The following is a 6,415-nucleotide window of genomic DNA, read 5'->3' as shown; positions in this document are numbered from 1 at the left end:
AGTTGTAGATCAATGAATTATTTTCATGCTTCCTCTTCATTCTCAGAAGTGTCTCTGGGCCAGGCATGGTGGCTTATGCCTGTGATCCCAGTACTTCGGGAGGTCAAGGTGGGCAGATCACCTGAGGTCAGGAGTTTGAGACAAGCCTGACCAACATGGTAAAACCCCATCTCTACTAAAAATACAAAAATTAGCTGGACGTGGTGGCGGGCGCCTGTAGTCCCAGCTACTCAGGAGGCTGAGGCAGGAGAATTGCTTGAACCCAGGAGGCGGAGGTTGCAGTGAGCTGCGATCACGTCACTGTACTCTGGCCTGGGCAACAATGAGACTCGATCTCAAAAAAAAAAAAAAAAAAAAAAAAAGTGTCTCCGTTTAGTTCATAAATTATATGATCACTCTATTAATCCCCCCACTAAACTTTTTACATCATAGGACTGCCTTCTGTGGATGGAACTTTCATTTTTTAAATTTCTGCAGTGTCCCATTAAGTGGATTAAATAAGAGCCTTTGATTTGTTAAAGGAAGACACACTAGACATCACAAACCTCTCTTTATTTTTGGCATCCCGCTTTCTGAACATAACACAAACCAAAATAAGCTCATACCCCCAGATGTTACCAGCATGAATCGTGCCGACATGACATAGCTGCTTTCCATGGGGAAAATGTAAACCATCAAATAAATAAATAAATAAATAAGACTAAAATTTAAATTACACAGTAAAAAGTGTTCAACATTTACAGTCCTGGACCATTTACTGAATTTAACTGAAAACCAGCTTAAATTTCAAAAACAGCAACAACAATCCAGGCTGCCTTTTTTTATTACATGTTGGATTGCTCCTTGTCTCTTTGTTTCATCTATATCAGGTCAAAAAAAAGAAAAGAAAAAGAAAAAATAACAATACAACAACAAAATTTTGTTATAACTTCACATGATTGTGAAGTTATTTTCAGCCCAGCAATTTCAGCCCAATTTTCAGGAGTAATGTTTCATTAGAATCAAACATTTCCTAGATGGTTTAAAAACACAATGAAAATCTGGCACTTTGGGAGCTGATGTGAATACAGCTTTAACTTCTTATTTTCAAAGAAAAATGAGATTTAACATTAAAAAACTAAAGCAATGCCCCTGAAGGTTCTTCTCTTAAAAAAGAAAGGAAGCTCAGCCTGCTGTACACATTAAATAATTCAAATCAATGATCCTTTTAAGCCTTTAGCAATGCATGAACCAATAGGGAGAAGCAATCTAATACTTCATGCATTTAGGGGATTGCATTAGAAAGACTGCTAGTCTGCTTCTGCTTTTATAAATGCAAATGTATGCAGAGCAGACAGATTGGGATCTGTACAATTTAGCAATGATCGAAACTTGTAATTTTTGAAAATAGGACAGATGTCCAGACTAGTTATATTAAGATGCTTCTTATTGAAGAAGAAACCAAACCAAACAAACAATTCAATGCCACCTCCTCTTTTAACTGGAAACAAATAAACAAAGGCATCACAAATCAGAATAAGTTATATATCATCTTGTTTCTTTCATGGATTGTTCAAGTTGAGAGGCAGCTTAGGGTAGTGGAATAAACATTTCCAGCATGTATCACTGCATTACTCATCTTTCCGTCCCTAAAACACAGGAATGAAGGGAAATGTTTCCCCATTCAAGGACCAGGGGTGGGCTTAAGTCTAACTTCCAGAGCAGCCAGGTATCTGATTCTGTGGACTGTGCTCTCCTTGAGCCATAGACAGGAAGGCAGGTCAGAGTCAGGACAGTCAATAAATATGTGCTGAATGAAAGCCTTTGTTTACTCACTGAAACTTGTTGAGTGTACATCATCTTTCCACGTTTGTAATATCACAGCTCCAGAGGTTTATTTGATGACGGCGAGTGCCTAGAATGTGCCACAAACTGGGGAAATAAAGGTGAAAACATAGCATTTACTCTCAAAGAGCCCGCAGTCTGGTGGGAAAGACAGACAAGTAAATGTATGATTAAGGTGAGTGCTAGCGGCTGGGCATTCTGGCCTGTAATCCCAGCACTTTGGGAGACTGAGGCGGGCGAATCGCCTGAGTCCAGGAGTTCAAGACCAGCCTGGGCAACACGATGAAACCCCATCTCTACAAAAATTACAAAAAATTAACTGGGCATGGTGGCACGCGCCTGTGGTCCCAGCTACTCAGGAGGCTGAGATGGGAGGATTGCTTGAGTCCTGGGAGGTAGAGGTTGCAGTGAGCTGAGATGGTGCCACTGCACTCCAGCCTGGGTGATAGAGTAAGACTCTGCTCAAAAATAAATAAATTAAATAAATAAATAAATAAATAAATAAATAAATAAATGTACAAAGGCACGCAGAGAGGCAACTAGAAGAGTAGGAGGCACTGAGTTATAGGAATTCAATCAAATCTGCATTAGGAATGTCTGTGTGTGGGGCATGGTGTGAGGCACAAGGGATGGAGTCCCTGTGGGTACTAGGAGTTCAGGAAGGGGAATGACACCCAGCTGTGCTTCAGAACAATCACTCTGGAGGCGAGGCAGAGGAGGATGGTGGGGTTACAGCCTAGAGGCCAGGAGGCTTACTGTGGGCAGAACCAACACAGTGAAGGGCTGGAGAAAAAGAATGCCTGCTTATCAGAGAGACTCCAGCCAGCTTTCCCACAATGCAGCTGTTGCTTCACTTTCAGTCAGCGCCGATGGTTCCGGAGTTCATCCTTTCACTGAGCTAAATCCACCTCACTCTTACTGCCATTTGCTGGCCTAGATATGCACTCTGGAGAAATTCAGAAATAACAGCTCCTCAAACAGTGGGTTGTGTTCATGCTTGATTGCCATCAGCAAAATCTAGATAAAATATTTATATTTCTCTAACAAACAAAAAAGCAGACATAAGGCATGCATTCCAAAACCTCCCTGGATTTCCCACTCTCAACATTCAAGGCAAGGACGCGAGGTCTTCCTAAAGAGGCTCAAAAGAAGATAGTTTAAAAAAGTATTCCTTAAAAAAATAAAGCCTCAGCTTTATCGATGTTTTCTGGATTTGGGAAGCTTTCACTTAATGAATTACCCCTCTTCTTGCTTCCCAAACTCAATAAATAAGGGGAAAGTATTGCTCCATTCAAGAAAAATAGGATTTTGCAGCTGGGCATTGTGGTTCATGCCTGTAATCCCAGGACTTTGGGAGGCCAAGGCAGGCAGATCACTTGAGGCCAGGAGTTCGAGACCAGCCTGGCCAACATAGTGAAACCTCATCTGCACTAAAAATATGAAAATTAGCTGGGCGTGGTGGTGGGCACCTGTAATCCCAGCTACTCCAGAGGCAGAGGCAGGAGAGTTGCTTGAACCCGGGAGGCGGAGTTAAGCAAGCCGAGATCGCGCCATTGCACTCCAGCCTGGGCAACAGAGCAAGGCTCTGAAGAAAGAAAGAAAGAAAAGAAAGAAAGAAAGAAAGAAAGAGAGAAAGAGAGAAAGAGAGAGAGAGAGAGAGAGAGAGAGAAAGAAAGAAAGAAAGAAAGAAAGAAAGAAAGAAAGAAAAAGAAAGAAAGAAAAGAAAAGAAAGAAAAAGAAAGGAAAGAAAGAAGAAAGGAAAGAAAGGAAGGAAGGAAGGAAAGAGAGAGAGAAAGAGAGAAAGAAAGAGAGAAGGAAAGAGAGAAAGAAAGAAAGAAAGAAAAAGAAAGAAAGGAAAGAAAACTAGTGTTTTGCTATTCCAAAGACACCTAGAGCTCTGCTCAGTGTCCAGTGTTTTCCATCAGTGAGGGACAGAAAAGCAGGGGGGGTCAGCTGCTAATCACGACCTCTGCCCTCTGCTTTTTCACCTTAGAAGACCCACCTCCTGCAGGTACCCTGAGAGGTCTGCAATTCTAAGAAGTTTCCTGGATTTCTATCTACAACTTTAGAAAGGGCCCTTCAGCCCAGACTACATTACCAGAGCAAGATGGTGAACCACTGTGGTCCCTGGTCGGCCAGAACTCTGCCCATGTGGTAATGAGGCTTTTCAGTCATGAAGCCCAGGGACTAATATTGCTACTTTTGATCAGGAAAATATAATTTAAATTTTTTTATTATGAAAGTTGGCAAACATAAAGAAGATTGAAGAGGAAAGTGAACTTACATATTAACTTCCTTCAGGTTCAGCATTACCAACATCTTGCCACACTTCATTTACCCTTTGCTTTCTTTTTAATTTATTTTTTTTTAAAAGACAGGGTTTCACTCTGTCACCCAGGCTGGAGTGCAGTGGCGCAATCACAGCTCACTGCAGCCTTGAACTCCTAGGCTTAATTAAGTGATCCTCCCAACTCGGCCTCCCAAATGCTGGGATTATAGGCATGAGCCACAGTGCCCAGCCTTCTTCCTTCCTTCTTTCTCTTACCTTCTCTTCCTTCTTTGCCTCTTTCTTTTCCCCTTTCTTCCCTTCCTTCCTTTTCTTCCTCCCTCCTTTCTGCCCTTACTGTAGTATTTTAAAGTAAATCTCTTACATCATATTCTATGCTTATATTTCAGAGTATGTAACTCTAAAAAATAAAATTGTTCTTATAGAACTACAATACCGCTATCATACCTGACCAAATTAATAATTCTCTAACATCATCTAATACCCAGTTCCCAAGAAAGTTTTAAAATCGTGAGGCTTGAAATTTCTATGGCCTCTCCAGGGAAAGGCCATGCTACAGACAGCCTTAACAGATTCATGATTGGGGAATTCTTCTAGATACTCAGCTGAATTTTCATCCTATGACTACGTATTGTACCCCCGTGTATCACGTTAAATAATCCCTCTTTTTAAAGTTTAAGCTGGTCTCTCTTTCATCTTGGCTTAGCTGAACTATACATATTTAATTCTTTTAATATTTCTTATAAATCAATCCCGTCAGCCCGTTAATCATTTTGGGGCTTTTCTTTGAACCTCCTCCAGCTAGTTTCTATAAGCCTAGTAATGAGTAGTCCAGAACCAGACGCAGCATTCCAAGAGCAGTCTCACCCACATCAAATCGCTCCCCACTTCTCCAAGCACTCAATCCCAGACCACGAACGCCTTATTTTCTGTCTCATTTTAACAGAAACAAACGTCTTGTTTTCTGATTTTATTCCTGGTTATCTTTTGGCATCGCAGCCTGTGTCTCATCCCTCCCACTAAACATCCGTGCCTCAGAGCACCCTTCTCCGGATGTGATGTGAACAGCATTGGCGGAACCCGAAGAGTATGCAGCTCGGCCACTCCAGCTGCGTGACGCTTGGCAAAACACCTATTCCTCAACACCACTTCAAGTTCTTCACCTAAATAACAAATAAAGATAGATCCTACCTACTTTACAGGATTGTTGGAGGGACAAATAAGATGATGTAAATGAATGGGGTCTACTGGCCAGACACGGTGGCTCATGCCTGTAATCCCAGCATTTTGGGAGGCTGAAGTGAGCAGATTGCTTGAGCTCAGGAGTTTGAGACCAGTCTGGGCAACAAGGTAACCTCACCTCTACAAAAAAATATTAAAAAATTAGCCGGGTGTGGTGGCGCACACCTCAGCTACTCAGGAGGCTGAGTGAGAGGATCACTTGAGCCCAGGGTGTTGAGACTGCAGTAAGCCACGATTGCACCGCTGCACTCCAGCCTGGGCAGCATAGTAAGACCCTGTCTCAAAAAAAAAAGCGAAGGGAATGTTTACTAACTTTAATGCTCTCTCTCTCTGTGTAGACATATCTACTTAGTCAATTTTTCTACACTTACATGCAAAAGGTGAACATCTATATTCTTTAAAGACATCAATAGCCTATTTCACCATTTCATAATCATTGCTGTCAGAAAATTCTGTTTCAGCTCAATTCTTCTTACCAAAACAATAGCTTATAAAGCATCTTTGAAATGTATAATTTGAATCCATACATCATGAAAATTTCAGATTTACCTTTCTCCTCTTGGATATAAATCAGGCATGTGGCATTTGCTTCTGTTTACTGATTGTTTACTAGGTTCTAACAATTAGACTAAACACTATCTGAATGACCTAACTCAGGCTTCATAATTTTATGAAGTAGACATTATTAATAATCCCACTTTATAAATGAGTAGAGCGGGGCTTAGAGAAGTTCATTAACTTGCCTAAGGTTAATAGCTGATGATGAGCAGTAGGGCCAGGAAAATCTACAACAGGAGAGCCCATGCTGTCAACCACAGGCATGACTTAGTATTTCAAATACTAACTGGGAACCCCTAACTATAGAGTAGCTTCAAAAGGCCTCCTATTTGCCGAGCACTTGGAGAGAAGTGAAAAGGCATTGTCCTTTTCAAGAGGTTCATTGTTTGGCTGGTGAGGGACTCACAGCTGTTAAGAGAGGAACAAGCATAGTGGGAGTCATTATCATAGGCAATGGTACCAACTAGGCAAGGCCTAAGAAAATCCTGCTCTTACACCAAAACT

At 41.4% G+C, this 6,415-nt stretch overlaps 1 long non-coding RNA gene across 1 annotated transcript; it reads right to left on the bottom strand.

Annotated features, from left to right (window-relative positions):
- Positions 1-741: 741 nt before the first annotated feature.
- Positions 742-3,370, bottom strand: LOC126962330 (uncharacterized). The gene is made up of 3 exons (XR_007728652.1): positions 2,581-3,370; positions 1,816-1,911; positions 742-860 (listed from the first exon to the last, which is right to left on the bottom strand). It is a non-coding gene; the product is annotated as an uncharacterized LOC126962330 (long non-coding RNA).
- Positions 3,371-6,415: the final 3,045 nt, after the last annotated feature.

Source organism: Macaca thibetana, chromosome 9 (assembly GCF_024542745.1).
Source record: "Macaca thibetana thibetana isolate TM-01 chromosome 9, ASM2454274v1, whole genome shotgun sequence".
NCBI lineage: Eukaryota > Metazoa > Chordata > Mammalia > Primates > Cercopithecidae > Macaca > Macaca thibetana.
This window is presented reverse-complemented; position numbering and strand designations above follow the sequence as displayed.